Source organism: Saccostrea echinata, unplaced genomic scaffold, assembly GCF_033153115.1.
Source record: "Saccostrea echinata isolate AGI-Se365-2 ecotype Australia unplaced genomic scaffold, CSIRO_AGI_Sech_v1 ptg000004l, whole genome shotgun sequence".
Taxonomy (NCBI): domain Eukaryota; kingdom Metazoa; phylum Mollusca; class Bivalvia; order Ostreida; family Ostreidae; genus Saccostrea; species Saccostrea echinata.
In genome coordinates, this window is record NW_026889753.1 from 8,560,001 (window position 1) to 8,578,878 (window position 18,878).

An 18,878-nucleotide genomic window follows, 5' to 3' on the forward strand; every position below is an offset into this window, starting at 1 on the left:
AAGGGAATATTTTGAAAAGCAATATTGAATAAAAGTTGATTAGAATGATGTTCTCAACATTGTGCATCCTTTGAATTTTTCCTAAACAGCCCCTATAAGGACTTAAAGGGACGGCCCCTAAATATTTCAAGTCAACGACTCTCGAAAACGAAACGAAACTTCTGAATAGTTGTTGAACAAAAAGTCTTCAAAATTACAAGACCTTTCATGTGATATCAAGAAAAAGGGACTGACCCCTCAAATTAGGGGCCCGAGAGGGGCCAGAAGTCTTTCATCTATAACTCCTTAACGTTAAATATTTTGATATTAATTATTGAAGCAAAAATGTTCATCTTCACAATCTGCAACTATATATCTGAAAGTTTTCTTCAAATATTACGTAATTAGGGACCATAAGGGGCCAGAATGCTTAATCTTTGACGCTTTATATCGGAAAAGGGGAAACATTTTGAAAAGCAATATTGAACAAAAGTTGTTTAGAACGATGTTCTCAACAATGTGCATCCTTTGAATTTTTCTTAAACAGCCCCTATAAAGACTTAAAGGGATGGCCCCTAAATATTTCAAGTCTACATATCTCGAAAGCGAAACGAAACTTCTGAATAGTTGTTGAACAAAAAGTCTTCAGAATTACAAGACCTTTCATGTGAAATCAAGGGAAAGGGGCTGACCCCTCAAATTAGGGGCTCAGAGGGACCAAAAGTCTTTCATTTGTAACTCTTTAAAGTAATGTTCATCTTCACGATCTGCTACTATATATATATATATATTAAAATCTTCATCAAATATCACGTTTTTAGGAGCCATAAGAGGGGCCAAAAACCTTTGCTTTATAATTCTTTAATGATCAAAATTTTTGTTTTGACTATCTATATATTTATGAATGAAAATCACAGTCAAATTCATATGTTATCAAAAATTGGACGGAAGACCCACTCGTTGCTCGCAACGAGATCGCATCTAGTTATTATTATTATTCTTTTTTTTTCTTTACAATTTTTGTGCAGAAGATTTCTCGGAGTTGGCTCGATCGATTTATTTGAAAATTTCAGGGAAGATGTATCTTTGTCTGAACCTTATACGTTTTTTTTATTTTTTTGAAATTCACTTCCGGTCGGAAGTTATCGCCCTTTAATCAAAATTCAGAGGACCTCCTTGTCTGCAATGGAACTCAAAAACGATTAAAGCTAGAGGGCTGAAATTTTCAGCGATGATAGAGGACATGTTGCCATTGATCACCTGGGTTTTCAAATCTTCCGGAAGTGCCTAGTATGGAAGCTCGGTAGGGGTCAAAATTTAGGACACGAATCATGAGTGAATTTTAGAGACATTTCTTACGATAACTTTTTAACTATGAGTATTTTGTTAAACCATATTGAACAGAAATTGTGTAGAATTACAAGATCTTTTATATGATATCAAAGAAAAAGGACTGACTCATCACATTAGGGGCTGAGAAGGGCCAAAAGTCTTTAATCAATAACTCTTTAACGATCAATATTTTGTAATGCATTACTGAAGCAAAAATGTGTATCTCAACAATGTACGACTATATATTGTGATATTCACATCATATGTTACATAATTAGGGGCCAGAAGGGGCCAGAATGCTAAATCTTTGACGCTTCATATCTCAAAAGTGGGAAATATTTTGATAAGCAATATTGAACAAAAGATGTCCAAAATAATGTTTTATACAAGATGCAACCTTTCATTTTTTGCTAAACGTCCCCATTAAGGAGTTGAAGGGCCGGCCCCTAAATACTTCTTTTGCAAATATCTCAGAAACGAAAAAGAATTTCTGACTAGTTGTTGAACAAAAAGTGTTTAAAATCATGAGAGCTTTAAAGTGATATGAAGAAAAAGGGGCTGGACCCTCACAATAGGGGCTGAGAGGGGCCGAAAGTCTTTGAACAATAACTCTTTAACGATCAATATTTTGTAATGCATTACTGAAGCAAAAATGTGTATCTCAACAATGTACGACTATATATTATGATATTTACATCAAATGTTACATAATTAGGGGCCATAAGGGGCCAGAATGCTAAATCTTTGACGCTTTATATCTCAAAAGTGGGAAATATTTTGATAAGCAATATTGAACAAAAGATGTCCAAAATAATGTTCTAAACAAGATGCAACCTTTCATTTTTTGCTAAACGTCCCCATTAAGGAGTTGAAGGGCCGGCCCCTAAATACTTCTTTTGCAAATATCTCAGAAACGAAAAAGAATTTCTGACTAGTTGTTGAACAAAAAGTGTTCAAAATCATGAGAGCTTTAAAGTGATATGAAGAAAAAGGGGTGGACCCTCACAATAGGGGCTGAGAGGGGCTGAAAGTCTTTGAACAATAACTCTTTAACGATCAATATTTTGTAATGCATTACTATAGCAAAAATGTTTATCTCAACAATGTACGACTATATATTATGATATTTACATCAAATGTTACATAATTAGGGGTCATAAGGGGCCAGAATGCTAAATCTTTGACGCTTTATATCTCAAAAGTGGGAAATATTTTGATAAGCAATATTGAACAAAAGATGTCCAAAATAATGTTTTATACAAGATGCAACCTTTCATTTTTTGCTAAACGTCCCCATTAAGGAGTTGAAGGGCCGGCCCCTAAATACTTCTTTTGCGAATATCTCAGAAATGAAAAAGAATTTCTGACTAGTTGTTGAAAAAAAGTGTAAAAAATCATAAGAGCTTTAAGGTAATATCAAGGAAAAGGGTCTGACCCCTTAAATAAGGGGCCGAGAGGCGCCGAAAGTATACAATCAATAACTCTTTAATGATCAATATTTTGTAATATATTACTGAAGCGAAATAGTTCTTCTTCACACACTTCATCTAAATAACATGATGTTGATATCATATGTTACGAAAAAAGGGGTCTTTAGGGGGCCAAATTGCATAATCCTTGGCGCAATATGTCTTGAAAAGGAAGGATATTCTGATAAACAGTATTGAACAGAAGACGTTCAAATAATATTCTGAACAATATGCACTCTTTGAATTTTTGCTAGACGTCCCCATTTAGGACTTGAAGGGCCGGCCCTTAATATTTCTTTTTCATATATCCCGAAAACAAAAAAGAATTTCTGAATAGTTGTTGAACAAAAAGTGTTCAAAATCATGAGAGCTTTAAGATGATATCAAGAAAAAGGGGCTGACCTCTCACATTAGGGGCCAAGAACGGCTGAAAGTCTTTAATCTATAACAATTTAATGATCAATATTTTGTTAAACATTATTAAAGCAAAATTGTTCGTCTTAACAATTTATTTATATTATTATATTTGAACAAAAATCCCAGTCAAATTCTTATCTTATCAAAAATCGGACGGAAGACCCACTCGTTGCTCGCAACGAGATCTCATCTAGTTATTATTATTATTCTTTTTTTTCTTTACAATTTTTGTGCAGAAGATATCTCGGAGTTGGCTCGATCGATTTACTTGAAAATTTCAGGGAAGATGTATCTTTGTCTGAACCTTATACGTTTTTCTCATTTTTTTGAAATTCACTTCCGGTCGGAAGTTATCGCCCTTTAATCAAAATTCAGAGGACCTCCTTGTCTGCAATGGAACTCAAAAACGATTAAAGCTAGAGTGCTGATACTTTCAGCGATGATAGAGGACATGTTGCCATTGATCACCTGGGTTTTCAAATTTTCCGGAAGTGTTTAGTATGGAAGCTCGGTAGGGGTCGAAATTAAGGACACGAATCATGAGTGAATTTTAGAGACATTTCCTACGATAACTTTTTAACTATAAGTATTTTGTTAAAACATATTGAACAGAATTTGCGTAGAATTACAAGATCTTTAATATGATATCAAAGAAAAAGGGCTGACTCATCACATTAGGGGCCGAGAAGGGCCAAAAGTCTTTAATCAATAACTCTTTAACGATCAATATTTTGTAATGCATTACTGAAGCAAAAATGTTTATCCCAACCATTTACAACTATATATTGTGATATTCACATCATATGTTACATAATTAGGGGCCATAAGGGGCAAGAATGCTAAAACTTTGACGCTTTATATCTCAAAAGTGGGAAATATTTTGGTAAGAAATATTGAACAAAAGATGTTCAAAATAATGTTCTAAACAATATGCAACCTTTCATTTTTTGTTAAACGTCCCCATTAAGGAGTTGAAGGGCCGGCCCCTAAATATTTCCTTTGCAAATATCTCAGGAACGAAAAAGAATTTCTGAGTAGTTGTTGAACAAAAAGTGTTCAAAATTAGGAGAGCTTTAAAGTGATATGAAGAAAAAGGGGCTGGACCCTCAAAATAGGGGCTGAGAGGGGCCGAAAATCTTTGAACAATAACTCTTTAACGATCAATATTTTGCAATGCATTACTGAAGCAAAAATGTTCATCTCAACAATTTACAACTATATATTATGATATTCACATCATATGTTACATAATTAGGGGCCATAAGGGGCCAGAATGCTAAATCTTTGACGCTTTATATTTCGAAAGTGGGAAATATTTTGATAAGCAATATTGAACAAAAGATGTTCAAAATAATGTTCTAAACAATATGCAACCTTTCATTTTTTGCTAAACGTCCCCATTAAGGAGTTGGAGGGCCGGCCCCTAAATACTTCCTTTGCAAATATCTCAGAAACGAAAAAGAATTTCTGAGTAGTTGTTGAACAAAAAGTGTTCAAAATCAGGAGAGCTTTAAAGTGATATGAAGAAAAAGGGACTGACCCCTCAAATTAGGGGCTCAGAGGGGCCAAAAGTCTTTCATCTATAACTCTTTAACGATCAATATTTTGTAATGCATTACTGAAACAAAAATGTTTATCTCAACAATTCACAACTATATATTATGATATACACATCATATTTACATAATTAGGGGCCATAAGGGGCCAGAATGCTAAATCTTTGATGCTTTATATCTCAAAAGTGGGAAATATTTTGATAAGTATATTGAACAAAAGTTATTCAAAATAATGTTCTAAACAATATGATATGCAACCTTTTGATTTTTGCTAAACGTCCCCATTAAGGAGTTGAAGGGCCGGCCCCTAAATATATCCTTCGGATATATCTCGGAAACGAAAAAGAATTTTTGAATAATTCTTGAACAAAAAGTGTTCAAAATCATGAGAGCTTTACGGTGATATCAAGGAAAAGGGTCTGACCCATTAAATAAGGGGCTGAAAGTATACAATCAATAACTCTTTAATGATCAATATTTTGTAATATATTACTGAAGCGAAATAGTTCTTCTTCACACACTTTATCTAAATAACATGATGTTGATATCATATATTACACAGTAAGGGGTCTTTAGGGGGCCAGATTGCATAATCTATGGCGCAATATATCTCGAAAAGGAAGAATATTTTGATAAACAGTATTGAACAAAAGTCGATCAAAATACTATTCTGAACAATATGCACTCTTTCAATTTTTGCTAGACGTCCCCATTTAGGACTTGAAGGGCCGACCTTTAATATTTCTTTTGAATATATCCCGAAAACAAAAAAGAATTTCTGACTAGTTGTTGATGAACAAAAAGTGTTCAAAATCATGAGAGCTTTAAAATGATATCAAGAAAAAGGGGCTGACCTCTCACATTAGGGGCCAAGAAGGGGCGAAAGTCTTTAATCTATATTCCTTTAATGATCAATATTTTGTAAAACATTATTAAAGCAAAATTGTTCGTCTAAACAATTTATTTATATCATTATATTTGAACGAAAATCTCAGTCAAATTCTAATCTCATCTTATCAAAAATCGGACGGAAGACCCACTCGTTGCTCGCAACGAGATCTCATCTAGTTATTATCATGTTCATGTCTCTTCGAGGTTCAGTAGAAGAGAGATTAAGGCACACAGTACAATGTACATGTGTAATAAATCTTACTCCATGGGAAATGAAGATTCCAATTATTTAATGTATTCTCAATATATGACAAACTTAATTACCACTACCCCCGTCTGATCCACGGGGCAGGGGTGATGAATTTTAATGTTTTAATCGGGGGTTGGTGTTTCGTCTTCTGAATGCCTATGAGTAGAGATTTTCAAAGGCGTAATGTATAATCAATACATCACTAAACATGCGAATACAACGAATTGTGGTCCTCCCGCTTTAGGTGTCTTAGTGTGTCCTTCATACTTCTAGATCAAGGTCATGAAATCAAAAACGATATACATTTCTTAAAGGTGTTGTCATAGGTAATGTATGTTACGTTTCGCCATTTTTGCTATGAAATAGGCGATTGTAACTTGTGGGTGGCCCAAGTCTGTATATTAGATAGAAATATAATACCAAATAACTTTTTGTAAACAACATTTATTCAATTAATTGTTTTGTCAAGAATGGATTATTGAGCGGTAATAAATTATAAAAGCAAATATTTCCAATAAATCAATAAGAATGGGATTTTAATATCCCATATAAAGTTTTTCCCAAGTGTGGGAATACCCAAAATATTTTCTGTGTAGTGTTAAACTTTTAAATTAAATAAATTTTAATTAACAGGCATCAGTTCCCAATATTCATAAATTAATTTGGGATAAATAAATTAACTAATTAGCCATCTGCTCTGGGTTTCCATATTCCCAATTTTTTAATCCTCGTCAGTTGAGGCAGCTGAGCAGAATGCTCCAGATGACAGCTGACCGCTGTTTATATCGTATTTCGTTGCTAAAGAAATGACGTACGATCCGCTCCCCTTTCCCGCAATTAGATCTGCGCCGGAAGTTTATTGTGCTAAGCGATCTCGATGCAGTAAAAACAATGCAAGATCCGCGGGAATTGGAGTTATGTCAGTTGGAAGATCATATGACTGTTTAAAATGTCGGAATAACATAAATAGTAGATTACTTACAAGGTAATGTTTATGGGAAATGCCTATTATTGTGTCAATCTTTCGTATAAGATTATTTGTTACCTTAACGTTCCCAACTAATGGAGGAAACTCGGATTGACAACATGTCGATAAAAACAAGTGTCATTAAATATCAAAATTCTAAATTGTAACACTGCCCCCCTTCCTAAAAGGCATTCGTCCTCGAATGGGCACTACGTCAAACCAATGAAATGAAGAGAATTCAGTGATGTCAACGATAAGTATGTTTTCATTTACTTTGTCATGTTAAACATTATTATAAATATTCGGTACATATTATACAATAAAACATTATTAACATGCTTTCATATAACAATTATAATAACAATAGGCATCATATTTAAACAACAATAAATATAAATACAAATCAACAACATATCACATATCAGTTTATCACAGTCCAAATTACTTCTCTTTCCACAGAGGCTGGGATTGACCATTCTTTTCAACGGTAAACACCAAACCAGAAAGTCCATAGAATTTCCCTTCCACATATAATTGTCTCAGCACTGTGAAGTCCAGTGGCAGGATATGAAGGAAAGCTTTAGGCGACCGCAAATAGTCCAGGACAAAATCAAAATAACGGGGATTCCTGTCAATGAAATAGGTGTTGTTGGATGGTTGGAAAGGTGAGTTGGGATTAATCATGGCAGACAATATTGAGGATGGGTCACTGGAAAGTGTCCGTCGGCTGGTCTCAAATTTCCTACCCCCCCCCCCCCCCCCACCCACCGTTTAGAATCACTCGGCCATCATGTTGTTCTTTCAAGATATTTAACTTAACTTCCATTTGACTGGATGGTAGGTACGATGGAACTTCTTTTGCCTCTTGAATCTGATACGCTTCTTCTTCAGGAACATTAATCAATAGGAAGTCTTTGGGTTGATTCTCTTCTTTCTTTGATGTATGGGTAGACGAGGAGCTTGAATCTGAACTTGAACTTGAAGCTGACGAGCTGGAAGAGAATGAGGATACGGAAGATAGGATAGATTTGGACTTATAGGCTTTCTTCACTTTTGTGGAACTTGAAGTTTCTGGCTTTGTTTGTTTTGGCTGAGGCAGTTCTGCTGGTTTTGGATCAGGTAGCATAGTTGGGTTCCCATCTTTCTGGCTATTTTGGCTCCTTTGATCTTGGTTGTCTCCTTTGTTAGTTACGGTTTCGACTCTGTTTCTTCGTGGGTATAACAACTTCGGTAAAAATTGTTCTTTTGGGTCCCGGGGGTGCATTGAAATTTGGGACAACTTCCTTCATAAAGGATTCTACGAGGGTGGATCTTTTCCTCTGGAAGTCTGCAAATTCCTTTCGTTCTTCATCACCATATTTCATGTTTGATTTTTTAGTAGTTGAAGGTGGTATCCTTTGCACCCATGCTTTTGGTCTTTCCGGCCCAACATGTAGTGGCAGATATCGCAATGATATCCAAATCCCGAATGGGTAGCAGTCAGGTTACGGTCTGCGTGTATCTGGTTCTTGAATTCTCCCCCATTTCAAAGTAAGCATTTAAAGCGCTGGACCTGTGGAAGCTAATATTTTTTTCTTAGTTCCCTTGGAACCATGTCATGGTATTATTATGTGCAATAATAATACAGTAACAGTAAAATCATGTCAATCAAAATTTGAATAATATGTCAATCAAATTTTGAACAATATGTCAATCTATATACTGTATATATACTGTATTATACATATATATATAATCACAGTGTAGAATTTTTATGCTTGAAACCATTTGGGAATATTTATCCCATTGTAGATTTTCAATCTATTAAAGTGAATTACATCCCCTTTATGTCTAGGGTGCTTTGAATTTTGTAGAGAACGTCATTTATTTTCTCTTTGATTCTGAATGGTCCTGCCCAATGTCTGGATAGCTTTCGTTCTAAACCCAGATTTTGGTTAGGATAGTATACCCATACTGCATCACCTATTTTATAGGGATTATGTTGGATTTTTGTATTTTACTGTCTTATCATACCCTGGGAATTTAATTTGATATTTCCCCTTGCAAAATTGTAAATTTTGTTCATTTTCTCTGATAAATTTTGTATATATTCTGTTGCTTCTTTCAGGGTCAGGTTTCCCAAGTACTAGATCAATAGGGAGTGCAACTTGTCGACCAAAGACCATCTCATTTGGGCTCACCCCTGTGGATTCATGTACCGAGGATCTACACGCCAACATGAGTAAAGGTACAAACTCATCCCAATTTTTCCGGTTTTTATCAACAAAAGCTGACAACATATTTTCAATTAGCTCTTTCAATCATCCCGTCAGATTGGGGTCTGTAGGGCGAAGTTCGGGTCCTCCCTATTCCCAGTAGTTTACACAATTCTTGGAATATAGTAGACTCAAACATCTGACCTTGATCGGAGTGCAATTGCATTGGTACTCCAAAGATAGGTATTATATGTTGCAATAATTTTTGGGATATTGTAGTAGCCTTTTTATTTTTCATGGGGATTGCATCGACCCATTTTGTAAAGTAGTCTCCTACAACTAACAGGTATGAATTTTTCTTACGAGTAATGGGAAGTGGTTCCAATATGTCTAATGCCCAGCGTTCCATTGGTACCCCAACATTATAAATTTGTTAGGGGGCTTTTGGTAACTTATTGGGAGATTTTCTTGAAGCACAAGTGTCGCAAGTTTGACAGTGATATTTAGTGTCATTAGACATTTTATACCAAAAATATTTATCTCTGGCTTTTGATAATGTCTTTTTGTAACCCAAATGTCCCCCAGTAATGCCACTATGGATTTCATCCAATACTTTTTTTGGCAAAGGAGCTGGGAAGAATTACTTGGAATTTTGGGGTTATGTATTACCATTTATGGTATAGAATGTTGTCTTGCCATTTGAGGGAATCAAATCTAACCCAATAGTATTTGCATGTTTCACTCAAAATTGATATAGTTTCCCAAGAAGGTTTATTTTGGGATTTAACCCACTCTATAACCTTTTTAATATCAGGGTCATTTTCTTGTACTTCTTCTAAACTCTTATTTTGAAAAGAGGACTGTTTTGTAGGATGTTGAGAAGTAGATGTCAAAGCAGTGTTGTGATTCCCCAATCGGGTGACAACCTGGCATGATTCAGGTATGGCTCTAACATGTTTATTACTAATGTTGTCAACAGTTTCTGATCCATATTTTGTCTTCAGCTCTTATGCAATGTTTGCAATTTTGGTCGACACAAGGTCTACGGGATAGGGCATCTGCATTGTTATGTGCTCGACCTGCTCGATGTTCAATCTTAAAGTCATAGGAGGACAGTGATTCGAACCATCGGGCTAGCTGACCTTCCGGGTCCATGTCCATGACCCATGATCAGTTCTGACCTTGAAATGTTTCCCATATAGATAATGATGGAAATCTTTAACTGACTTCACTATTGCTAAAAGTTCTCTTCGGGTTACACAATAGCGTCGCTCAGTTGAACTAAATGTTTTGCTAAAGTAGCTTATGACCTTGACAACCCTATCTTGTTCTTGGGAGAGGACTGATCCTAAACCCGTATTGGAGGCGTCTGTGTCCAGGATGAACAGACCTTCATCATTTGGGAATGCTAAGATGTCAGAGCTAATTAGAGCTGTCTTTAATTTTTCGAATGATTCTTCACAGCTTGGCTCACATAAGAATTTTTGCAAAGGTTTGGCAATGTTTGCAAATCTGTGTACAAATTTCCTGTAATAGGAATAAAGTCCCAGGAAACTTCTTACATCCCTTACATTTTTAAGAATAGGCCAATTTTTTACTGCCTCAATTTTTGATTGGTCAGTTGATACCCCATGTTCATTTACAATATGCCCAAGGAATGAAACTTCCTTTTGTAAAAATGTGCATTTCTTTGGACTCATTTTCAAATTAGCTTCTTTTAATCTGGTAAAAACTTGTCTAAGGTTGTCGATGTGCTCATCAAAAGTTTTTGAAAGAATAATGATGTCATCTAAATATACTAAGCAGATTTTTCATGATGTTAGATAAAACTTTTTCCATAAGCCTTTCAAATGTGGCACCAGCATTGCAAAGTCCAAACGGCATATTTAGAAATTGCCAATGACCACCTCCTGGAATTGAAAATGCAGTTTTGGGTTTATCATCTGGCGACATTTTTACTTGCCAGTACCCACTTTTTAAGTCAACTGTAGAAAACCATTTTGAAACAGATAAAGCATCCAAAGTTGTGTCTATTCTGGGAATAGGATAACTGTCTATAACTGTTATGTCGTTCAGTTTCCTGTAATCTATACAGAACCGGATTGTCCCATCCTTTTTCTTAACAAGGACTATGGGAGAACTCCATGGACTGTCAGATGACTCAATAATCTTTTTATCTAACATATCATTGATTTCTTTTTGTGTTTCTTTAAATTTAGCAAGAGGTATTCGTCTGGGAGGTTGCTTTATGGGTTTAGCATTTCCCGTATTTGTAGTGTGTTCTACTAGTACAGTCAGACCCATGTCAGAGGAATCTTTGGAAAAACTATTTTGAAATTCCTTAAGTAAGGCTATGAATTTTTCTTTTTGTTTTGAATCCAAATAATTTGGAAGTTTTTTCACAATTTGTTCTAAATGCTTTGGCAAATGGGTTTCATTTTGGATGTCAATGTCAAGGGAATTTATGGAATGTATACAAGATTCATACATTTCTTCAACTTTTTCAATATTGGCAACTACAGTCCCTTTATAGATCTTAATACTTTGATCATTTAAATTGGTGTTACGTATAGGGATATTTTCCCCGGTATTAACCTTAACCAAAGTTTTGGGAATTAGCACTTCATGCTTCTCAATAAATTTTGTAATAGGTTCTACAATAGCAATTTCCCCAAGAAATAATGGGTTTTCCACTTTCCCAGATGCCACTAACTCACTATTTGGAGGTACGAGGGGTGATCAAAAAGTTTGCGAACAAATTGAATAACTTTCTTAAAAGAAATAAAATGAGGTTTCAATGTTCATTATTTTTTAAAGTAGTCCTCCCCGATTTTAATGCACATCTGCCATTATTCTGCTTATGCGCGAATCACGTGATCCAGGCGGTCACGTGACATGCTTCGTAGCTGTCTGTTCACAGAAGCTAAGAGATTTTTCAGAGTCTTATATTTCTTACCATGCAAGTAATTTTTTATAACAAGAACAGACCATCTGTCAAAAATGGCCAAATCTCGGCAATAGGATGGGTGGATAAGGATATCCCTTCCCAGAATTACCATGGTGAGCATTACAATCCGAGTCCTCTGTCTCGATAGCGTCGTTTATTCAATGTGAAAAAGCCTGGGTGCCTTTTCTTTTTTTCATATCTCATATGTTTAAAGTCTAAAGTAAACGATATTTTAGGGATTTAATAATTATATTATTGCTCAGATATTCAACTATTTTCTTACTGTAACTTGGCGATCTTTCAAAACAAATTGCTCAATTAAGGACACATCTTTTTATCGGCTTTCTTTCGCTGGTCAACAGAACAAACATCATTTTTAACCATCTCCCTGCCTTCATTAAAACATTCAATCCAATTAATGATTGAACTTCTGGTAAGTTTTTTGTCTTCATAAGCCTTATACAAATTATCATATTCTACTGCAAAGGAATTTCCGAGATTATACGTTAAACTTTACAGCCGTTCGTTGCTCGAGTACGACTGAGTCAACCATTTTTTTGTCACAAGTGACCTACATACTGACGTCATTTTCACATTGTGACGTCACAAACACGGAGGAAAACATTATTTAATATCTGCTATTTATAGAACATGCGTATGACTATATGTGTGCCAAATATCATTCTGATCTGAATTGTGATTTTTTAAATATAGAGATAGTTCGCGAACTTTTTGATCACCCCTCGTATTTCTATATCCTCAGCAATTGTTATTTTGCCAACTGGGATTTTCATTTCTTCTATATTAAAGCAAGGGATCTCTGTACCCTTGATTTTCAATTTCCTTTTCTTAAGCAATATATCACAACTATTTGTTGCCATAAAATCTATCCCTAATATACAGTCATTAAGGATACCTGCTACCAACACATTGTGAGTAACAGTAACATTTCCCAAGCTTATAATTAATGGGATTTCCCCCTGAACTAAAATATTCTGCCCATTTGCCGATGTCAAATTGATAGAAGATGGTGTCAATTTATCTTTACCAGGTATCTGGCAACACTAGAGCTGAGTACTGTCACACTAGCCCCAGTATCCAATAACATGGGTATCAATTTGTTTTCTATTTTCCCTAATACATAAATTCCATCATTCCCAACTTTCATAATGTCATTTATTCTAATTTCTTTTGAGTAAATCTTTATTGGAGATTGAATTTCAGCTTCAGATTCAAATTTTTCATTGAGTCTGACTGAACTAGCCTCTTTGCTTCAATTTGTTTTATTTTCTAATGATGTCGCTTGGGGTCTATCCCATATTTCTGTCGACTTCCGACTCCCGAACCCGACGTGTGGTAGTTTGTTGGATTCTTGTTGTGGGTGAAATTTTGTCGTGAGTGATTGACATTGATTGGGTCTATTTCCGATATAGGGAGGTCGATTTGGGGGATTATTGAAATGGGTTCGCTGTCCCTGATTAAACTTTACAAAATTTTGTATCTCTCTTGTAAGTCATCCCCTATAGCTTTCTTGATAGCCCCAACAGTATCTGATTCTTGTTCTTGGGTAGCTTTTACATTGTTAATTGAGTGAGTCCTTTGGGCGTCAGCTAGTTTGTGGGTTTCGAATTGGATTGCCAATATTTCGGCTTCATTGATGTCCCTTGGTCTCATTTCCCGCAATCGCAGGCGCATATCAGAATCTGTTAGAGCGTCGATAAAGTGATCTAGAGCCAAAGTGTTTGTCACAGCTGGGTCTGCTGTTGGATATGCCCTTCATGTCAGTTTTCTTATTGATTGGGAAAGTTCAGGAATAGATTCATTGTTTCCCCTTACTAAACCCTTTAATTGAGCACTATACATTTCTGACCGTTCTACAGATCCATAGCGGGTATTTAAAGCCCTTACTAAAGAATCAAAATTATGTCGCTGGGATTCATTTAACTCTGTCAAAACTGCTCTAGCCCCACCTGTTAAACTACTTGCAAGGCATAGTGCTTTGGTTTGAGGATCCCAATTATGGAGTGTAGCAAGTATGTTAAATTTTGTCAAGTATTCGTCAAAGTCATCTCTCCCGTCAAAGATTTGGGGTTTTATGCCAGTGGGCGATTTTGATGCAGGTGCCACATTAGCTAGCCTGGTAGAAACACAAGTATTCTCATTTTGATCTATAAGTTCTGAGTTCCCAAGGGTAGTTATGGGACTGAAATTTTCTATGTTCGCTCCACAGAGCATACCCATATCTGGATGGTCAATAGGTTCCCTATACCCATTCAGAGATTGGGAAGTGGGTTTTCTACTTATTTCATCTTTTTGTTTGAGTTTGTAAATTTCTGACCATAATCTTTGGGATTCTTGTCTTACTTCATTTATTTGTTGCCCAACTTCATGTTTCATGCATAAAAATTCTTTGTTCATATCGTGCGTGGCATTAAACAATTGTTCATTTATGTTTTCAGATTAATGGGTCACTGATGCCTGTTTGGGAGAAAATAAAACATGGTCATCTATGGATAATCTGGGTGATCCCATACAAGATCTGCGATTAAAAACAATTTCTCCAGATTCCTCAAAGTTGCTGTTATTTTGGGACATTTTTCTTTGAAATAATTCTTTTACAAAAAAAATTTTTAAATTGGGTCAAAAAAAATTTAATAAATATTAAACTATTTGTTTTCTATCCAATCAAAGTATGGGATTCTAAATTATAATGATCCCACTTCTGACACCAATGTTACGTTTCACCCTTTTTGCTATGAAATAGGCGATTGTAACTTGTGGGTCTCCCAAGTCTGTATATTAGATAGAAATATAATACCAAATAACTTTTTGTAAACAACTTTTATTCAATTAATTATTTTGTCAAGAATGGATTATTGAGCGGTAATAAATTATAAAAGCAAATATTTCCAATAAATCAATAAGAATGGGATTTTAATATCCCAAGTTTTTCCCAAGTGTGGGAATACCCAAAATATTTTCTGTGTAGTGTTACACTATTTAAATTAAATAAATTTTAATTAACAGGCATCAGTTCCCAATATTCATAAATTAATTTGGGATAAATAAATTAATTAATTAATTACCCATCTGCTCTGGGTTTCCATATTCCCAATTTTTTAGTCCTCGTCAGTTGAGGCAGCTGAGCAGAATGCTCCAGATGACAGCTGAACACTGTTTATATCGTATTTCGTTGCTAAAATTAGATCTGCGCCGGAAGTTTATTGTGCTAAGCGATCTCGATGCAGTAAAAACGATGCAAGATCCGCGGGAATTGGAGTTATGTCAGTTGGAAGATCATACGACTGTTTATAATGTCGGAATAACATAAATAGTAGATTACTTACAAGGTAATGTTTATGGGAAATGCCTGTTAATGTGTCAATCTTTCGTATAAGATTATTTGTTATCTTAACGTTCCCAACTAATGGAGGAAACTCGGATTGACAACATGTCGATAAAAACAAGTGACACTAAATATCAAAATTATAAATTTTAACATGTACATGTATAATATGAAAGCCGTACCTTCTCTCATTCAAAAGATCTTACCAATGTTAAAAATAAAAATAAAAAGTTAAAGATAGATGTCACGAGGTCATAAACAGTACATTTGAAAAGGTACTGAAAAATGTAATGCACATGTAAGGTATAATTGCCCTACCTTCTGCCATTCAAAAGTTATCAGCAATGTTAAAATTTTGGAAAAAGTTCAAGGTTAAGGTCATGGGGTTAAAAATCATAGTACATTTTGTACCGTCTTGTCATAGGTAATGCATATGTCAAATATGCATGCCCTATCTTTTTACCTTCAAAAGTTATCAGCAATGATAAATTTTTTGAAAAGTAGGTCAAACTTAAAGGTCAAGTTAACGGGATTAAATTTCAAAGCACATTCAGAAACTTTTTGTCACAGGGGATGCACTTGTCAAATATGAACGTCCTACATTCTGTCATTAAAAAGTGATCACCAATGTTAAAATTTTTGAAAATCAGGTCAAACTTCAAGGCCAATGTAACGAGGTAAAACAATTAATGCATGTTCGAAAAAGTCTTGTCACAGGTAATAGACATGTCAAATGTGAATGCTCTTTAATTTCTCATTCAAGAGATATAAGCAATGTTAAAATTTTTGAAAAGTTCGTCAAAATTCAAGGTCAAAATCACTGGGTCAAAAATCATGGTACATTTGGAAAGGTCTTGTCAGGGTAATGTACATATGAAATATCGGGGTTGAGCATGGCGGCCCACCAAGGTTAAAGTTATGTGCGCCATGGGTAAACGAGACGCGCCATGGTCAAAATCGGCGGCCACCATGATTATTTTTTCGTTGCATTCCAGTATTGAAACCTTCTTTCTAATAACTTTAGTAGTTAATTGTGTTTATACTACGACTGGAATACGCCTCCCTTTTGAGAGAAAGCGGGATTTTAGCGAGGGTAAAATGTAGGCAAATGGCTGTGACACAGATCGTGACCTACAAGTATGTGTATTGAACGTCGATCGCAGGCAAGGGAGAGAACAGAATCCTGAAACAAAACCAGCTTAAAGAGGCGTTCTGCTTACTTTGAAATATGCAGTAAAATGAATTCGGAGATCAACATAGGGCGACTGAAGCGCAATAGTCGCTATTGAGCTCAAAACTTTACCGTAAATTATCACAAAAGCGATGTTTAACATTTTCACCTCCTCTGTTTTGTAAGTCATTTTAAAAAATCTGTTAGGAACACGTGGTAATATAGTCACTGTTTTGTATAATTAATCTGTTCGGTGTTATCATTGTTGAAATAGGTGAATAACAGCAGGGCGCTTGCACCTATTTCGCTGCTAATGGCCACTTCATCGAATACTCGATCGGAACTCCTCTAGAATTTACGCTTCTGCATATTAAAAAGTACATTGTTACAAGACCAGTCACGGTAGCCTAGTGGTAGGGCGCTCGCTTCGTGATCGGGAGGCCCGGGTTCGATTCTCGTTCGCCGCGCCGCGTCAAACCTAAGACGTAAACATAGGTAGTGACTGTTCCTTCGCGAAGCGCCCGGCACTAGAAGTGAAAGTCACGGGTCTTTCGGTTGAGACATTAAAAACCGAGGTACCGTGTCACGGTGGGCGTTGGCACGATGAAGAACCCTCACTGCTCAATGGCCCTGAGTGCCGAGTATAGGTCTAAATTTGAAGCTCTTCACCGGCATAAGGTGACGTCTCTATATGAGTGAAACATTCTCGAATGGGATGTTAAACAACATACAAGTTACACACAACAAGACGCAAAACAGCTGGACCTCTATCGATGTCATACCGAAGATGATGGTGATGAATTTCGACTATTTTTAATTGTCAAAAGATTAATTCATGCTCTGAATGCAGACATATATTTTAGAGTGTCAACGGTGTTGTCATGGTTACTAAAAATAGAAATTTCTGTGAAATTCCTTTAAAACGCTACTCCTCCTACAGTTGAAAACTTTAGGTTGACAATGTACGTATAATTTTGTTTTCCAGGCAGACATTTATATGCCATGCAATTGGAAAATATCAAGTAATTATTATTTTTTGAAATATACATTTTTGCCTCTTTAAGTATTCTATTTAAGGTATATACATTAACATGCATTTATTTTTTTAAAGTTTGAATAAGCATTCTGAGAGTATTGCATTAGCAATACTAGTCCCCTACCGGCAAGTGTAATCTGGTTCCCGTTAAGAATTGAAAATGCCATAATTCCGTCAAAAATTAATGAAGCGAGACGAAATGCAAACTTGATCTATAACTAATCAAGGTAAAGCCATATACCAAAAATTAGCTCAATATCTACAAGCGTTTAGAAGAAAATTGCGAAAAACCCGTAAAAATTGAAAAGGCCGTAATTCCGTCAAAAATCAATGAAGCGGAACGAAATGCAAACTTGATCTGTAACTCATGAAGATCCACTCGCAAACCAAAAATCAGCTCAATATCTGCAAGCGTTTAGGAAAAAAGTGCGGAAAACCAAGTGGGACAGACTGACAGGCAGAGGGAGAGACAGACAGACAGACGGACGGACAGACTCAGAGGACACCTATAGTCCCCTCCGGTTTCACCGGTAGGGGACTAATAATGATCAATGTGCGCTAAGAAGTTTTCGTAGAATTTAAAACTTCTCCCTAAATTTCTCTGAAGGATAAGTGATATCTCTTTAAATTTTGGGTCTAGGTTAGTAGGTTGGTCCCTGAGTTTACAAATTCGTTTTTCTGTATTTACCGGTTTAAGAAACTTTTTAATTTTTAAAATACATGTATATGAATCTTCAGTCGCGGATGGGCTTGTGGCGGAGGCATTTATTTCCATAAAGGTGTCATAAGTGAAATCTTCCTAAAATGAGGATTAACACCAATTAAAACAGAATGCTGCATATTAAATATAGCCAGTGGCATTTCCATAATTTTTAGTCCCCTACCGGTGAAACCGGAGGGGACTATAGGTTTCCTCTGAGTCTGTCCGTCCGTCTGTCTGTCTGTCCGTCTGTCCCTCTGTCTGTCTGTCAGTCTGTCCCACTTGGTTTTCCGCACTTTTTTCCTAAACGCTTGCAGATATTGAGCTGATGTTTGGTATGTGAATGTATCTTGATAAGTTACAGATCAAGTTTGCATTTCGTTCCGCTTCATTGATTTTTGACCGAATTACGGCCTTTTCAATTTTACGGGTTTTCCGCAATTTTCTTCTTAACGCTTTCAGATATTGAGCTGAATTTTGGTATGTGACTTAACTTTGATTAGTTATAGATCAAGTTTGCATTTCGTCCCGCTTCATTGATTTTTGAAGGAATTATGGCATTTTCAATTCTTAACGGGAACCAGATTACAGTTGCCGGTAGGGGACTAGTATTGCTAATGCA

At 35.7% G+C, this 18,878-nt stretch overlaps 1 protein-coding gene and 1 long non-coding RNA gene across 4 annotated transcripts in view; one reads left to right on the plus strand and one right to left on the minus strand.

Annotated features, from left to right (window-relative positions):
- The window catches only part of LOC133179124 (collagen alpha-5(VI) chain-like), a 284,568-nt gene that overhangs the window by 44,696 nt on the left and 220,994 nt on the right, over window positions 1–18,878 (minus strand). The gene's annotated exons all lie outside the window — the stretch shown is intronic.
- On the plus strand, window positions 6,646–14,669 carry LOC133179460 (uncharacterized). Of its 3 annotated transcripts, XR_009720128.1 has the most exons (5): window positions 6,646–6,879; window positions 7,321–7,526; window positions 8,969–9,088; window positions 9,928–9,996; window positions 14,463–14,669. It is a non-coding gene; the product is annotated as an uncharacterized LOC133179460 (long non-coding RNA). The 3 variants fall into 3 exon arrangements; XR_009720127.1 differs by lacking the exon at window positions 7,321–7,526; XR_009720129.1 differs by lacking the exon at window positions 7,321–7,526 and having other exon boundaries at window positions 8,969–9,082.